The sequence below is a fragment of the Coffea arabica genome, chromosome 11c (genome assembly GCF_036785885.1).
Source record: "Coffea arabica cultivar ET-39 chromosome 11c, Coffea Arabica ET-39 HiFi, whole genome shotgun sequence".
Taxonomy (NCBI): domain Eukaryota; kingdom Viridiplantae; phylum Streptophyta; class Magnoliopsida; order Gentianales; family Rubiaceae; genus Coffea; species Coffea arabica.
In genome coordinates, this window is record NC_092330.1 from 23,280,686 (window position 1) to 23,297,481 (window position 16,796).

A 16,796-nucleotide genomic window follows, 5' to 3' on the forward strand; every position below is an offset into this window, starting at 1 on the left:
TTCCGTTATCCGGATCCGGATCCGTTTTTTCAAACAAAAAAACGGGTCGGATACGGAATATAGTATTCCGACCCGTATTAGACCCGCATCCGGATATAAATGATTTAATAATTTATAAAAAATATATATTATCAATATAATTTGATTAGGATGATGTATTTGAGTAAAATCAATTTGATTTATTTTCTTATTTGGTTTTTTCTTTGCATTAGTTAGAAATTAGTTTACAAATATATCTTTTTCTCTTTTTTGTTAGAAATTATAAATTTTGGCAAATTTGTTCGGGTAGACCCGACCCGGATCCGAGACTCGCCGGGTCCGGATCCGGAACACCGAATAAAAGACCCGTCGGGTAAACGGGTCGGATCCGGGTCCGGGTCCAGAATAATGAATTCCGGCCCGGACCCGGCACGTTGACACCCCTAGGTGACCCCCTGGGAAATCCTCGTGTTGCACCCCTCCCTTTTTTGTTTCGAAATCCAAATTTCCCCTTCGTTCTTTATGCTGTAGTAATTTAGCTCCGTCGGAACGATTGCTTTATATTTTGCTTTTTATCGAAGCATGAACGCGGATCTGAAGGCGCGAGACAAGTCAGGAACGGTACGGCTGGATCGAAGCCCGGATCGTCGGTCAAAGTTGTCGGCGCAAATGTATAAGCGCAAGCGTGAAGGATCACTTTCAGGATAATTGAGAGTTGTGCGACGAGGGAAAAAAAAGGTGCAAAGCAACAAGAAAAAAATATAAAAGTAAATAAATAAAAGGATGAGAGGAAATTCATGAACTGACGCTTAGAATGAATTCGGGTCCAGAAAAGCCAAACTGCTTCACAGGACGTGGCAGTTTAAAAGAATAAAGCGAAAGAAACATGGCGGGTGCGATCATACCAGCACTAATGCACCGGATCCCATCAGAACTCCGAAGTTAAGCGTGCTTGGGCGACAGTAGTACTAGGATGGGTGACCCTAGGCCGGTCAACGGGTCGGGTCTACACCCGGATCCGGATCGGATCCCTGAAATTTTTGCGGGTATGGGTAGGGATTTAATTCCGTTATCCGGATCCGGATCCGTTTTTTCAAACAAAAAAACGGGTCGGATACGGAATATAGTATTCCGACCCGTATTAGACCCGGATCCGGAAATAAATGATTTAATAATTTATAAAAAATATATATTATCAATATAATTTGATTAGGATGATGTATTTGAGTAAAATCAATTTGATTTATTTTCTTATTTGGTTTTTTCTTTGCATTAGCTAGAAATTTGTTTACAAATATATCTTTTTCTCTTTTTTGTTAGAAATTATAAATTTTGGCAAATTTGTTCGGGTAGACCCGACCCGGATCCGAGACTCGCCGGGTCCGGATCCGGAACACAGAATAAAAGACCCGTCGGGTAAACCGGTCGGATCCGGAATAATGAATTCCGGCCCGGACCCGGCCCGTTGACACCCCTAGGTGACCCCCTGGGAAATCCTCGTGTTGCACCCCTCCCTTTTTTGTTTCGAAATCCAAATTTCCCCTTCGTTCTTTATGCTGTAGTAATTTAGCTCCGTCGGAACGATTGCTTTTTATTTTGCTTCTCATCGAAGCATGAAGGCGGATCTGAAGGCGCGAGACAAGTCAGGAACGGTACGGCTGGATCGAAGCCCGGATCGTCGGTCAAAGTTGTCGGCGCAAATGTATAAGCGCAAGCGTGAAGGATCACTTTCAGGATAATTGAGAGTTGTGCGACGAGGGAAAAAAAAGGTGCAAAGCAACAAGAAAAAAATATAAAAGTAAATAAATAAAAGGATGAGAGGAAATTCATGAACTGATGCTTAGAATGAATTCGGGTCCAGAAAAGCCAAACTGCTTCACAGGACGTGGCAGTTTAAAAGAATAAAGCGAAAGGAACATGGCGGGTGCGATCATACCAGCACTAATGCACCGGATCCCATCAGAACTCCGAAGTTAAGCGTGCTTGGGCGACAGTAGTACTAGGATGGGTGACCCTAGGCCTGTCAACGGGTCGGGTCTAGACCCGGATCCGGATCGGATCCCTGAAATTTTTGCGGGTATGGATACGGATTTAATTCCGTTAACCGGATCCGGATCCGTTTTTTCAAACAAAAAAACGGGTCGAATACGGAATATAGTATTCCGACCCGTATTAGACCCGGATCCGGATATAAATGATTTAATAATTTATAAAAAAAATATATTATCAATATAATTTGATTAGGATGATGTATTTGAGTAAAATCAATTTGATTTATTTTCTTATTTGGTTTTTTCTTTGCATTAGCTAGAAATTTGTTTACAAATATATCTTTTTCTCTTTTTGTTAGAAATTATAAATTTTGGCAAATTTGTTCGGGTAGACCCGACCCGGATCCGAGACTCGCCGGGTCCGGATCCGGAACACAGAATAAAAGACCCGTCGGGTAAACGGGTCGGATCCGGGTCCGGGTCCGGAATAATGAATTCCGGCCCGGACCCGGCCCGTTGACACCCCTAGGTGACCCCCTGGGAAATACTCGTGTTGCACCCCTCCCTTTTTTGTTTCGAAATCCAAATTTCCCCTTCGTTCTTTATGCTGTAGTAATTTAGCTCCGTCGGAACGATTGCTTTTTATTTTGCTTCTCATCGAAGCATGAAGGCGGATCTGAAGGCGCGAGACAAGTCAGGAACGGTACGGCTGGATCGAAGCCCGGATCGTCGGTCAAAGTTGTCGGCGCAAATGTATAAGCGCAAGCGTGAAGGATCACTTTCAGGATAATTGAGAGTTGTGCGACGAGGGAAAAAAAAGGTGCAAAGCAACAAGAAAAAAATATAAAAGTAAATAAATAAAAGGATGAGAGGAAATTCATGAACTGACGCTTAGAATGAATTCGGGTCCAGAAAAGCCAAACTGCTTCACAGGACGTGGCAGTTTAAAAGAATAAAGCGAAAGGAACATGGCGGGTGCGATCATACCAGCACTAATGCACCGGATCCCATCAGAACTCCGAAGTTAAGCGTGCTTGGGCGACAGTAGTACTAGGATGGGTGACCCTAGGCCTGTCAACGGGTCGGGTCTAGACCCGGATCCGGATCGGATCCCTAAAATTTTTGCGGGTATGGGTAGGGATTTAATTCCGTTATCCGGATCCGGATCCGTTTTTTCAAACAAAAAAACGGGTCGGATACGGAATATAGTATTCCGACCCGTATTAGACCCGCATCCGGATATAAATGATTTAATAATTTATAAAAAATATATATTATCAATATAATTTGATTAGGATGATGTATTTGAGTAAAATCAATTTGATTTATTTTCTTATTTGGTTTTTTCTTTGCATTAGTTAGAAATTAGTTTACAAATATATCTTTTTCTCTTTTTTGTTAGAAATTATAAATTTTGGCAAATTTGTTCGGGTAGACCCGACCCGGATCCGAGACTCGCCGGGTCCGGATCCGGAACACCGAATAAAAGACCCGTCGGATAAACGGGTCGGATCCGGGTCCGGGTCCAGAATAATGAATTCCGGCCCGGACCCGGCACGTTGACACCCCTAGGTGACCCCCTGGGAAATCCTCGTGTTGCACCCCTCCCTTTTTTGTTTCGAAATCCAAATTTCCCCTTCGTTCTTTATGCTGTAGTAATTTAGCTCCGTCGGAACGATTGCTTTATATTTTGCTTTTTATCGAAGCATGAAGGCGGATCTGAAGGCGCGAGACAAGTCAGGAACGGTACGGCTGGATCGAAGCCCGGATCGTCGGTCAAAGTTGTCGGCGCAAATGTATAAGCGCAAGCGTGAAGGATCACTTTCAGGATAATTGAGAGTTGTGCGACGAGGGAAAAAAAAGGTGCAAAGCAACAAGAAAAAAATATAAAAATAAATAAATAAAAGGATGAGAGGAAATTCATGAACTGACGCTTAGAATGAATTCGGGTCCAGAAAAGCCAAACTGCTTCACAGGACGTGGCAGTTTAAAAGAATAAAGCGAAAGGAACATGGCGGGTGCGATCATACCAGCACTAATGCACCGGATCCCATCAGAACTCCGAAGTTAAGCGTGCTTGGGCGACAGTAGTACTAGGATGGGTGACCCTAGGCCGGTCAACGGGTCGGGTCTACACCCGGATCCGGATCGGATCCCTGAAATTTTTGCGGGTATGGGTAGGGATTTAATTCCGTTATCCGGATCCGGATCCGTTTTTTCAAACAAAAAAACGGGTCGGATACGGAATATAGTATTCCGACCCGTATTAGACCCGGATCCGGAAATAAATGATTTAATAATTTATAAAAAATATATATTATCAATATAATTTGATTAGGATGATGTATTTGAGTAAAATCAATTTGATTTATTTTCTTATTTGGTTTTTTCTTTGCATTAGCTAGAAATTTGTTTACAAATATATCTTTTTCTCTTTTTTGTTAGAAATTATAAATTTTGGCAAATTTGTTCGGGTAGACCCGACCCGGATCCGAGACTCGCCGGGTCCGGATCCGGAACACAGAATAAAAGACCCGTCGGGTAAACCGGTCGGATCCGGAATAATGAATTCCGGCCCGGACCCGGCCCGTTGACACCCCTAGGTGACCCCCTGGGAAATCCTCGTGTTGCACCCCTCCCTTTTTTGTTTCGAAATCCAAATTTCCCCTTCGTTCTTTATGCTGTAGTAATTTAGCTCCGTCGGAACGATTGCGTTTTATTTTGCTTCTCATCGAAGCATGAAGGCGGATCTGAAGGCGCGAGACAAGTCAGGAACGGTACGGCTGGATCGAAGCCCGGATCGTCGGTCAAAGTTGTCGGCGCAAATGTATAAGCGCAAGCGTGAAGGATCACTTTCAGGATAATTGAGAGTTGTGCGACGAGGGAAAAAAAAGGTGCAAAGCAACAAGAAAAAAATATAAAAGTAAATAAATAAAAGGATGAGAGGAAATTCATGAACTGACGCTTAGAATGAATTCGGGTCCAGAAAAGCCAAACTGCTTCACAGGACGTGGCAGTTTAAAAGAATAAAGCGAAAGGAACATGGCGGGTGCGATCATACCAGCACTAATGCACCGGATCCCATCAGAACTCCGAAGTTAAGCGTGCTTGGGCGACAGTAGTACTAGGATGGGTGACCCTAGGCCTGTCAACGGGTCGGGTCTAGACCCGGATCCGGATCGGATCCCTGAAATTTTTGCGGGTATGGGTAGGGATTTAATTCCGTTATCCGGATCCGGATCCGTTTTTTCAAACAAAAAAACGGGTCGGATACGGAATATAGTATTCCGACCCGTATTAGACCCGGATCCGGATATAAATGATTTAATAATTTATAAAAAATATATATTATCAATATAATTTGATTAGGATGATGTATTTGAGTAAAATCAATTTGATTTATTTTCTTATTTGGTTTTTTCTTTGCATTAGTTAGAAATTAGTTTACAAATATATCTTTTTCTCTTTTTTGTTAGAAATTATAAATTTTGGCAAATTTGTTCGGGTAGACCCGACCCGGATCCGAGACTCGCCGGGTCCGGATCCGGAACACAGAATAAAAGACCCGTCGGGTAAACGGGTCGGATCCGGGTCCGGGTCCGGAATAATGAATTCCGGCCCGGACCCGGCCCGTTGACACCCCTAGGTGACCCCCTGGGAAATACTCGTGTTGCACCCCTCCCTTTTTTGTTTCGAAATCCAAATTTCCCCTTCGTTCTTTATGCTGTAGTAATTTAGCTCCGTCGGAACGATTGCTTTTTATTTTGCTTCTCATCGAAGCATGAAGGCGGATCTGAAGGCGCGAGACAAGTCAGGAACGGTACGGCTGGATCGAAGCCCGGATCGTCGGTCAAAGTTGTCGGCGCAAATGTATAAGCGCAAGCGTGAAGGATCACTTTCAGGATAATTGAGAGTTGTGCGACGAGGGAAAAAAAAGGTGCAAAGCAACAAGAAAAAAATATAAAAGTAAATAAATAAAAGGATGAGAGGAAATTCATGAACTGACGCTTAGAATGAATTCGGGTCCAGAAAAGCCAAACTGCTTCACAGGACGTGGCAGTTTAAAAGAATAAAGCGAAAGGAACATGGCGGGTGCGATCATACCAGCACTAATGCACCGGATCCCATCAGAACTCCGAAGTTAAGCGTGCTTGGGCGACAGTAGTACTAGGATGGGTGACCCTAGGCCTGTCAACGGGTCGGGTCTAGACCCGGATCCGGATCGGATCCCTAAAATTTTTGCGGGTATGGGTAGGGATTTAATTCCGTTATCCGGATCCGGATCCGTTTTTTCAAACAAAAAAACGGGTCGGATACGGAATATAGTATTCCGACCCGTATTAGACCCGCATCCGGATATAAATGATTTAATAATTTATAAAAAATATATATTATCAATATAATTTGATTAGGATGATGTATTTGAGTAAAATCAATTTGATTTATTTTCTTATTTGGTTTTTTCTTTGCATTAGTTAGAAATTAGTTTACAAATATATCTTTTTCTCTTTTTTGTTAGAAATTATAAATTTTGGCAAATTTGTTCGGGTAGACCCGACCCGGATCCGAGACTCGCCGGGTCCGGATCCGGAACACCGAATAAAAGACCCGTCGGATAAACGGGTCGGATCCGGGTCCGGGTCCAGAATAATGAATTCCGGCCCGGACCCGGCACGTTGACACCCCTAGGTGACCCCCTGGGAAATCCTCGTGTTGCACCCCTCCCTTTTTTGTTTCGAAATCCAAATTTCCCCTTCGTTCTTTATGCTGTAGTAATTTAGCTCCGTCGGAACGATTGCTTTATATTTTGCTTTTTATCGAAGCATGAAGGCGGATCTGAAGGCGCGAGACAAGTCAGGAACGGTACGGCTGGATCGAAGCCCGGATCGTCGGTCAAAGTTGTCGGCGCAAATGTATAAGCGCAAGCGTGAAGGATCACTTTCAGGATAATTGAGAGTTGTGCGACGAGGGAAAAAAAAGGTGCAAAGCAACAAGAAAAAAATATAAAAGTAAATAAATAAAAGGATGAGAGGAAATTCATGAACTGACGCTTAGAATGAATTCGGGTCCAGAAAAGCCAAACTGCTTCACAGGACGTGGCAGTTTAAAAGAATAAAGCGAAAGGAACATGGCGGGTGCGATCATACCAGCACTAATGCACCGGATCCCATCAGAACTCCGAAGTTAAGCGTGCTTGGGCGACAGTAGTACTAGGATGGGTGACCCTAGGCCGGTCAACGGGTCGGGTCTACACCCGGATCCGGATCGGATCCCTGAAATTTTTGCGGGTATGGGTAGGGATTTAATTCCGTTATCCGGATCCGGATCCGTTTTTTCAAACAAAAAAACGGGTCGGATACGGAATATAGTATTCCGACCCGTATTAGACCCGGATCCGGAAATAAATGATTTAATAATTTATAAAAAATATATATTATCAATATAATTTGATTAGGATGATGTATTTGAGTAAAATCAATTTGATTTATTTTCTTATTTGGTTTTTTCTTTGCATTAGCTAGAAATTTGTTTACAAATATATCTTTTTCTCTTTTTTGTTAGAAATTATAAATTTTGGCAAATTTGTTCGGGTAGACCCGACCCGGATCCGAGACTCGCCGGGTCCGGATCCGGAACACAGAATAAAAGACCCGTCGGGTAAACCGGTCGGATCCGGAATAATGAATTCCGGCCCGGACCCGGCCCGTTGACACCCCTAGGTGACCCCCTGGGAAATCCTCGTGTTGCACCCCTCCCTTTTTTGTTTCGAAATCCAAATTTCCCCTTCGTTCTTTATGCTGTAGTAATTTAGCTCCGTCGGAACGATTGCGTTTTATTTTGCTTCTCATCGAAGCATGAAGGCGGATCTGAAGGCGCGAGACAAGTCAGGAACGGTACGGCTGGATCGAAGCCCGGATCGTCGGTCAAAGTTGTCGGCGCAAATGTATAAGCGCAAGCGTGAAGGATCACTTTCAGGATAATTGAGAGTTGTGCGACGAGGGAAAAAAAAGGTGCAAAGCAACAAGAAAAAAATATAAAAGTAAATAAATAAAAGGATGAGAGGAAATTCATGAACTGACGCTTAGAATGAATTCGGGTCCAGAAAAGCCAAACTGCTTCACAGGACGTGGCAGTTTAAAAGAATAAAGCGAAAGGAACATGGCGGGTGCGATCATACCAGCACTAATGCACCGGATCCCATCAGAACTCCGAAGTTAAGCGTGCTTGGGCGACAGTAGTACTAGGATGGGTGACCCTAGGCCTGTCAACGGGTCGGGTCTAGACCCGGATCCGGATCGGATCCCTGAAATTTTTGCGGGTATGGGTAGGGATTTAATTCCGTTATCCGGATCCGGATCCGTTTTTTCAAACAAAAAAACGGGTCGGATACGGAATATAGTATTCCGACCCGTATTAGACCCGGATCCGGATATAAATGATTTAATAATTTATAAAAAATATATATTATCAATATAATTTGATTAGGATGATGTATTTGAGTAAAATCAATTTGATTTATTTTCTTATTTGGTTTTTTCTTTGCATTAGTTAGAAATTAGTTTACAAATATATCTTTTTCTCTTTTTTGTTAGAAATTATAAATTTTGGCAAATTTGTTCGGGTAGACCCGACCCGGATCCGAGACTCGCCGGGTCCGGATCCGGAACACAGAATAAAAGACCCGTCGGGTAAACGGGTCGGATCCGGGTCCGGGTCCGGAATAATGAATTCCGGCCCGGACCCGGCCCGTTGACACCCCTAGGTGACCCCCTGGGAAATACTCGTGTTGCACCCCTCCCTTTTTTGTTTCGAAATCCAAATTTCCCCTTCGTTCTTTATGCTGTAGTAATTTAGCTCCGTCGGAACGATTGCTTTTTATTTTGCTTCTCATCGAAGCATGAAGGCGGATCTGAAGGCGCGAGACAAGTCAGGAACGGTACGGCTGGATCGAAGCCCGGATCGTCGGTCAAAGTTGTCGGCGCAAATGTATAAGCGCAAGCGTGAAGGATCACTTTCAGGATAATTGAGAGTTGTGCGACGAGGGAAAAAAAAGGTGCAAAGCAACAAGAAAAAAATATAAAAGTAAATAAATAAAAGGATGAGAGGAAATTCATGAACTGACGCTTAGAATGAATTCGGGTCCAGAAAAGCCAAACTGCTTCACAGGACGTGGCAGTTTAAAAGAATAAAGCGAAAGGAACATGGCGGGTGCGATCATACCAGCACTAATGCACCGGATCCCATCAGAACTCCGAAGTTAAGCGTGCTTGGGCGACAGTAGTACTAGGATGGGTGACCCTAGGCCTGTCAACGGGTCGGGTCTAGACCCGGATCCGGATCGGATCCCTAAAATTTTTGCGGGTATGGGTAGGGATTTAATTCCGTTATCCGGATCCGGATCCGTTTTTTCAAACAAAAAAACGGGTCGGATACGGAATATAGTATTCCGACCCGTATTAGACCCGCATCCGGATATAAATGATTTAATAATTTATAAAAAATATATATTATCAATATAATTTGATTAGGATGATGTATTTGAGTAAAATCAATTTGATTTATTTTCTTATTTGGTTTTTTCTTTGCATTAGTTAGAAATTAGTTTACAAATATATCTTTTTCTCTTTTTTGTTAGAAATTATAAATTTTGGCAAATTTGTTCGGGTAGACCCGACCCGGATCCGAGACTCGCCGGGTCCGGATCCGGAACACCGAATAAAAGACCCGTCGGGTAAACGGGTCGGATCCGGGTCCGGGTCCAGAATAATGAATTCCGGCCCGGACCCGGCACGTTGACACCCCTAGGTGACCCCCTGGGAAATACTCGTGTTGCACCCCTCCCTTTTTTGTTTCGAAATCCAAATTTCCCCTTCGTTCTTTATGCTGTAGTAATTTAGCTCCGTCGGAACGATTGCTTTTTATTTTGCTTCTCATCGAAGCATGAAGGCGGATCTGAAGGCGCGAGACAAGTCAGGAACGGTACGGCTGGATCGAAGCCCGGATCGTCGGTCAAAGTTGTCGGCGCAAATGTATAAGCGCAAGCGTGAAGGATCACTTTCAGGATAATTGAGAGTTGTGCGACGAGGGAAAAAAAAGGTGCAAAGCAACAAGAAAAAAATATAAAAGTAAATAAATAAAAGGATGAGAGGAAATTCATGAACTGACGCTTAGAATGAATTCGGGTCCAGAAAAGCCAAACTGCTTCACAGGACGTGGCAGTTTAAAAGAATAAAGCGAAAGGAACATGGCGGGTGCGATCATACCAGCACTAATGCACCGGATCCCATCAGAACTCCGAAGTTAAGCGTGCTCGGGCGACAGTAGTACTAGGATGGGTGACCCCCCGGGAAGTCCTCGTGTTGCACCCCTCCCTTTTTTGTTTCGAAATCCAAATTTCCCCTTCGTTCTTTATGCTGTAGTAATTTAGCTCCGTCGGAACGATTGCTTTTTATTTTGCTTCTTATCGAAGCATGAAGGCGAATCTGAAGGCGCGAGACAAGTCAGGAACGGTACGGCTGGATCGAAGCCCGGATCGTCGGTCAAAGTTGTCGGCGCAAATGTATAAGCGCAAGCGTGAAGGATCAATTTCAGGATAATTGAGAGTTGTGCGACGAGGGAAAAAAAAGGTGCAAAGCAACAAGAAAAAAATATAAAAGTAAACAAATAAAAGGATGAGAGGAAATTCATGAACTGACGCTTAGAATGAATTCGGGTCCAGAAAAGTCAAACTGCTTCACAGGACGTGGCAGTTTAAAAGAATAAAGCGAAAGGAACATGGCGAGTGCGATCATACCAGCACTAATGCACCGGATCCCATCAGAACTTCGAAGTTAAGCGTGCTTGGGCGACAGTAGTACTAGGATGGGTGACCCTAGGCCGGTCAACGGGTCGGGTCTACACCCGGATCCGGATCGGATCCCTGAAATTTTTGCAGGTATGGGTAGGGATTTAATTCCGTTATCCGGATCCGGATCCGTTTTTTCAAACAAAAAAACGGGTCGGATACGGAATATAGTATTCCGACCCGTATTAGACCCGGATCCGGATATAAATGATTTAATAATTTATAAAAAATATATATTATCAATATAATTTGATTAGGATGATGTATTTGAATAAAATCAATTTGATTTATTTTCTTATTTGGTTTTTTCTTTGCATTAGTTAGAAATTAGTTTACAAATATATCTTTTTCTCTTTTTTGTTAGAAATTATAAATTTTGGCAAATTTGTTCGGGTAGACCCGACCCGGATCCGAGACTCGCTGGGTCCGGATCCGGAACACCGAATAAAAGACCCGTCAGGTAAACAGGTCGGATCCGGGTCCGGGTCCAGAATAATGAATTCCGGCCCGGACCCGGCCCGTTGACACCCCTAGGTGACCCCCTGGGAAATCCTCGTGTTGCACCCCTCCCTTTTTTGTTTCGAAATCCAAATTTCCCCTTCGTTCTTTATGCTGTAGTAATTTAGCTCCGTCGGAACGATTGCTTTATATTTTGCTTCTCATCGAAGCATGAAGGCGGATCTGAAGGCGCGAGACAAGTCAGGAACGGTACGGCTGGATCGAAGCCCGGATCGTCGGTCAAAGTTGTCGGCGCAAATGTATAAGCGCAAGCGTGAAGGATCACTTTCAGGATAATTGAGAGTTGTGCGACGAGGGAAAAAAAAGGTGCAAAGCAACAAGAAAAAAATATAAAAGTAAATAAATAAAAGGATGAGAGGAAATTCATGAACTGACGCTTAGAATGAATTCGGGTCCAGAAAAGCCAAACTGCTTCACAGGACGTGGCAGTTTAAAAGAATAAAGCGAAAGGAACATGGCGGGTGCGATCATACCAGCACTAATGCACCGGATCCCATCAGAACTCCGAAGTTAAGCGTGCTCGGGCGACAGTAGTACTAGGATGGGTGACCCCCCGGGAAGTCCTCGTGTTGCACCCCTCCCTTTTTTGTTTCGAAATCCAAATTTCCCCTTCGTTCTTTATGCTGTAGTAATTTAGCTCCGTCGGAACGATTGCTTTTTATTTTGCTTCTTATCGAAGCATGAAGGCGAATCTGAAGGCGCGAGACAAGTCAGGAACGGTACGGCTGGATCGAAGCCCGGATCGTCGGTCAAAGTTGTCGGCGCAAATGTATAAGCGCAAGCGTGAAGGATCAATTTCAGGATAATTGAGAGTTGTGCGACGAGGGAAAAAAAAGGTGCAAAGCAACAAGAAAAAAATATAAAAGTAAACAAATAAAAGGATGAGAGGAAATTCATGAACTGACGCTTAGAATGAATTCGGGTCCAGAAAAGTCAAACTGCTTCACAGGACGTGGCAGTTTAAAAGAATAAAGCGAAAGGAACATGGCGAGTGCGATCATACCAGCACTAATGCACCGGATCCCATCAGAACTTCGAAGTTAAGCGTGCTTGGGCGACAGTAGTACTAGGATGGGTGACCCTAGGCCGGTCAACGGGTCGGGTCTACACCCGGATCCGGATCGGATCCCTGAAATTTTTGCAGGTATGGGTAGGGATTTAATTCCGTTATCCGGATCCGGATCCGTTTTTTCAAACAAAAAAACGGGTCGGATACGGAATATAGTATTCCGACCCGTATTAGACCCGGATCCGGATATAAATGATTTAATAATTTATAAAAAATATATATTATCAATATAATTTGATTAGGATGATGTATTTGAATAAAATCAATTTGATTTATTTTCTTATTTGGTTTTTTCTTTGCATTAGTTAGAAATTAGTTTACAAATATATCTTTTTCTCTTTTTTGTTAGAAATTATAAATTTTGGCAAATTTGTTCGGGTAGACCCGACCCGGATCCGAGACTCGCTGGGTCCGGATCCGGAACACCGAATAAAAGACCCGTCAGGTAAACAGGTCGGATCCGGGTCCGGGTCCAGAATAATGAATTCCGGCCCGGACCCGGCCCGTTGACACCCCTAGGTGACCCCCTGGGAAATCCTCGTGTTGCACCCCTCCCTTTTTTGTTTCGAAATCCAAATTTCCCCTTCGTTCTTTATGCTGTAGTAATTTAGCTCCGTCGGAACGATTGCTTTATATTTTGCTTCTCATCGAAGCATGAAGGCGGATCTGAAGGCGCGAGACAAGTCAGGAACGGTACGGCTGGATCGAAGCCCGGATCGTCGGTCAAAGTTGTCGGCGCAAATGTATAAGCGCAAGCGTGAAGGATCAATTTCAGGATAATTGAGAGTTGCGCGACGAGGGAAAAAAAAAAGGTGCAAATCAACAAGAAAAAAATGTAAAAGTAAATAAATAAAAGGATGAGGGGAAATTCTTGAATTGACGCTTAAAATGAATTCGGGTCCAAAAAAGCCACACTGCTTCACAGGACGGGGCAGTTTAAAAGAATAAAGCGAAAGGAACATGGCGGGTGCGATCATACCAGCACTAATGCACCAGATCCCATCAGAACTCCGAAGTTAAGCGTGCTTGGGCGAGAGTAGTACTAGGATGGGTGACCCCATGGGAAGTCCTCGTGTTGCACCCCTCCCTTTTTTGTTTCGAAATCCAAATTTCCCCTTCGTTCTTTATGCTGTAGTAATTTAGCTCCGTCGGAACGATTGCTTTATATTTTGCTTCTTATCGAAGCATGAAGGCGGATCTGAAGGCGCGAGACAAGTCAGGAACGGTACGGCTGGATCGAATCCCGGATCGTCGGTCAAAGTTGTCGGCGCAAATGTATAAGCGCAAGCGTGAAGGATCACTTTCAGGATAATTGAGAGTTGTGCGACAAGGGAAAAAAAAGGTGCAAAGCAACAAGAAAAAAATATAAAAGTAAATAAATAAAAAGATGAGAGGAAATTCATGAACTGACGCTTAGAATGAATTCGGGTCCAGAAAAGCCAAACTGCTTCACAGGACGTGGCAGTTTAAAAGAATAAAGCGAAAGGAACATGGCGGGTGCGATCATACCAGCACTAATGCACCGGATCCCATCAGAACTCCGAAGTTAAGCGTGCTTGGGCGACAGTAGTACTAGGATGGGTGACCCTAGGCCTGTCAACGGGTCGGGTCTAGACCCGGATCCGGATCGGATCCCTGAAATTTTTGCGGGTATGGGTAGGGATTTAATTCCGTTATCCGGATCCGGATCCGTTTTTTCAAACAAAAAAACGGGTCGGATACGGAATATAGTATTCCGACCCGTATTAGACCCGGATCCGGATATAAATGATTTAATAATTTATAAAAAATATATATTATCAATATAATTTGATTAGGATGATGTATTTGAGTAAAATCAATTTGATTTATTTTCTTATTTGGTTTTTTCTTTGCATTAGTTAGAAATTAGTTTACAAATATATCTTTTTCTCTTTTTTGTTAGAAATTATAAATTTTGGCAAATTTGTTCGGGTAGACCCGACCCGGATCCGAGACTCGCCGGGTCCGGATCCGGAACACCGAATAAAAGACCCGTCGGGTAAACGGGTCGGGTCCGGGTCCGGGTCCAGAATAATGAATTCCAGCCCGGACCCGGCACGTTGACACCCCTAGGTGACCCCCTGGGAAATCCTCGTGTTGCACCCCTCCCTTTTTTGTTTCGAAATCCAAATTTCCCCTTCGTTCTTTATGCTGTAGTAATTTAGCTCCGTCGGAACGATTGCTTTATATTTTGCTTTTTATCGAAGCATGAAGGCGGATCTGAAGGCGCGAGACAAGTCAGGAACGGTACGGCTGGATCGAAGCCCGCATCGTCGGTCAAAGTTGTCGGCGCAAATGTATAAGCGCAAGCGTGAAGGATCACTTTCAGGATAATTGAGAGTTGTGCGACGAGGGAAAAAAAAGGTGCAAAGCAACAAGAAAAAAATATAAAAGTAAATAAATAAAAGGATGAGAGGAAATTCATGAACTGACGCTTAGAATGAATTCGGGTCCAGAAAAGCCAAACTGCTTCACAGGACGTGGCAGTTTAAAAGAATAAAGCGAAAGGAACATGGCGGGTGCGATCATACCAGCACTAATGCACCGGATCCCATCAGAACTCCGAAGTTAAGCGTGCTTGGGCGACAGTAGTACTAGGATGGGTGACCCTAGGCCGGTCAACGGGTCGGGTCTACACCCGGATCCGGATCGGATCCCTGAAATTTTTGCGGGTATGGGTAGGGATTTAATTCCGTTATCCGGATCCGGATCCGTTTTTTCAAACAAAAAAACGGGTCGGATACGGAATATAGTATTCCGACCCGTATTAGACCCGGATCCGGATATAAATGATTTAATAATTTATAAAAAATATATATTATCAATATAATTTGATTAGGATGATGTATTTGAGTAAAATCAATTTGATTTATTTTCTTATTTGGTTTTTCCTTTGCATTAGTTAGAAATTAGTTTACAAATATATCTTTTTCTCTTTTTTGTTAGAAATTATAAATTTTGGCAAATTTGTTAGGGTAGACCCGACCCGGATCCGAGACTCGTCGGGTCCGGATCCGGAACACCGAATAAAAGACCCGTCGGGTAAACGGGTCGGATCCGGGTCCGGGTCCAGAATAATGAATTCCGGCCCGGACCCGGCCCGTTGACACCCCTAGGTGACCCCCTGGGAAATCCTCGTGTTGCACCCCTCCCTTTTTTGTTTCGAAATCCAAATTTCCCCTTCGTTCTTTATGCTGTAGTAATTTAGCTCCGTCGGAACGATTGCTTTATATTTTGCTTCTCATCGAAGCATGAAGGCGGATCTGAAGGCGCGAGACAAGTCAGGAACGGTACGGCTGGATCGAAGCCCGGATCGTCGGTCAAAGTTGTCGGCGCAAATGTATAAGCGCAAGCGTGAAGGATCACTTTCAGGATAATTGAGAGTTGTGCGACGAGGGAAAAAAATGGTGCAAAGCAACAAGAAAAAAATATAAAAGTAAATAAATAAAAGGATGAGAGGAAATTCATGAACTGACGCTTAGAATGAATTCGGGTCCAGAAAAGCCAAACTGCTTCACAGGACGTGGCAGTTTAAAAGAATAAAGCGAAAGGAACATGGCGGGTGCGATCATACCAGCACTAATGCACCGGATCCCATCAGAACTCCGAAGTTAAGCGTGCTTGGGCGACAGTAGTACTAGGATGGGTGACCCTAGGCCTGTCAACGGGTCGGGTCTAGACCCGGATCCGGATCGGATCCCTAAAATTTTTGCGGGTATGGGTAGGGATTTAATTCCGTTATCCGGATCCGGATCCGTTTTTTCAAACAAAAAAACGGGTCGGATACGGAATATAGTATTCCGACCCGTATTAGACCCGCATCCGGATATAAATGATTTAATAATTTATAAAAAATATATATTATCAATATAATTTGATTAGGATGATGTATTTGAGTAAAATCAATTTGATTTATTTTCTTATTTGGTTTTTTCTTTGCATTAGTTAGAAATTAGTTTACAAATATATCTTTTTCTCTTTTTTGTTAGAAATTATAAATTTTGGCAAATTTGTTCGGGTAGACCCGACCCGGATCCGAGACTCGCCGGGTCCGGATCCGGAACACCGAATAAAAGACCCGTCGGGTAAACGGGTCGGATCCGGGTCCGGGTCCAGAATAATGAATTCCGGCCCGGACCCGGCACGTTGACACCCCTAGGTGACCCCCTGGGAAATCCTCGTGTTGCACCCCTCCCTTTTTTGTTTCGAAATCCAAATTTCCCCTTCGTTCTTTATGCTGTAGTAATTTAGCTCCGTCGGAACGATTGCTTTATATTTTGCTTTTTATCGAAGCATGAACGCGGATCTGAAGGCGCGAGACAAGTCAGGAACGGTACGGCTGGATCGAAGCCCGGATCGTCGGTCAAAGTTG

The 16,796-nt window shown here is 43.6% G+C and overlaps 3 non-coding genes and 14 pseudogenes across 3 annotated transcripts; all 17 read left to right on the forward strand.

Annotated features, from left to right (window-relative positions):
• The first annotated feature begins 870 nt into the window (after positions 1-870).
• Positions 871-988, forward strand: LOC140018431 (5S ribosomal RNA; annotated as a pseudogene).
• A 913-nt stretch (positions 989-1,901) lies between these two features.
• LOC140019219 (5S ribosomal RNA) lies at positions 1,902-2,019 on the forward strand (annotated as a pseudogene).
• Positions 2,020-2,943: 924 nt separating this feature from the next.
• Positions 2,944-3,061, forward strand: LOC140019220 (5S ribosomal RNA; annotated as a pseudogene).
• A 925-nt stretch (positions 3,062-3,986) lies between these two features.
• On the forward strand, positions 3,987-4,104 carry LOC140018432 (5S ribosomal RNA; annotated as a pseudogene).
• A 913-nt stretch (positions 4,105-5,017) lies between these two features.
• On the forward strand, positions 5,018-5,135 carry LOC140019222 (5S ribosomal RNA; annotated as a pseudogene).
• A 925-nt stretch (positions 5,136-6,060) lies between these two features.
• On the forward strand, positions 6,061-6,178 carry LOC140019223 (5S ribosomal RNA; annotated as a pseudogene).
• Positions 6,179-7,103: 925 nt separating this feature from the next.
• LOC140018433 (5S ribosomal RNA) lies at positions 7,104-7,221 on the forward strand (annotated as a pseudogene).
• A 913-nt stretch (positions 7,222-8,134) lies between these two features.
• Positions 8,135-8,252, forward strand: LOC140019224 (5S ribosomal RNA; annotated as a pseudogene).
• Positions 8,253-9,177: 925 nt separating this feature from the next.
• Positions 9,178-9,295, forward strand: LOC140019225 (5S ribosomal RNA; annotated as a pseudogene).
• A 925-nt stretch (positions 9,296-10,220) lies between these two features.
• LOC140018062 (5S ribosomal RNA) lies at positions 10,221-10,339 on the forward strand. Its single transcript, XR_011824364.1, has one exon. It is a non-coding gene; the product is annotated as a 5S ribosomal RNA (ribosomal RNA).
• A 411-nt stretch (positions 10,340-10,750) lies between these two features.
• On the forward strand, positions 10,751-10,868 carry LOC140020544 (5S ribosomal RNA; annotated as a pseudogene).
• A 925-nt stretch (positions 10,869-11,793) lies between these two features.
• On the forward strand, positions 11,794-11,912 carry LOC140018063 (5S ribosomal RNA). Its single transcript, XR_011824365.1, has one exon. It is a non-coding gene; the product is annotated as a 5S ribosomal RNA (ribosomal RNA).
• A 411-nt stretch (positions 11,913-12,323) lies between these two features.
• Positions 12,324-12,441, forward strand: LOC140020545 (5S ribosomal RNA; annotated as a pseudogene).
• A 927-nt stretch (positions 12,442-13,368) lies between these two features.
• LOC140017722 (5S ribosomal RNA) lies at positions 13,369-13,487 on the forward strand. Its single transcript, XR_011824027.1, has one exon. It is a non-coding gene; the product is annotated as a 5S ribosomal RNA (ribosomal RNA).
• Positions 13,488-13,898: 411 nt separating this feature from the next.
• LOC140019226 (5S ribosomal RNA) lies at positions 13,899-14,016 on the forward strand (annotated as a pseudogene).
• A 925-nt stretch (positions 14,017-14,941) lies between these two features.
• LOC140018434 (5S ribosomal RNA) lies at positions 14,942-15,059 on the forward strand (annotated as a pseudogene).
• Positions 15,060-15,984: 925 nt separating this feature from the next.
• LOC140019227 (5S ribosomal RNA) lies at positions 15,985-16,102 on the forward strand (annotated as a pseudogene).
• The last annotated feature ends 694 nt before the right edge of the window (positions 16,103-16,796 follow it).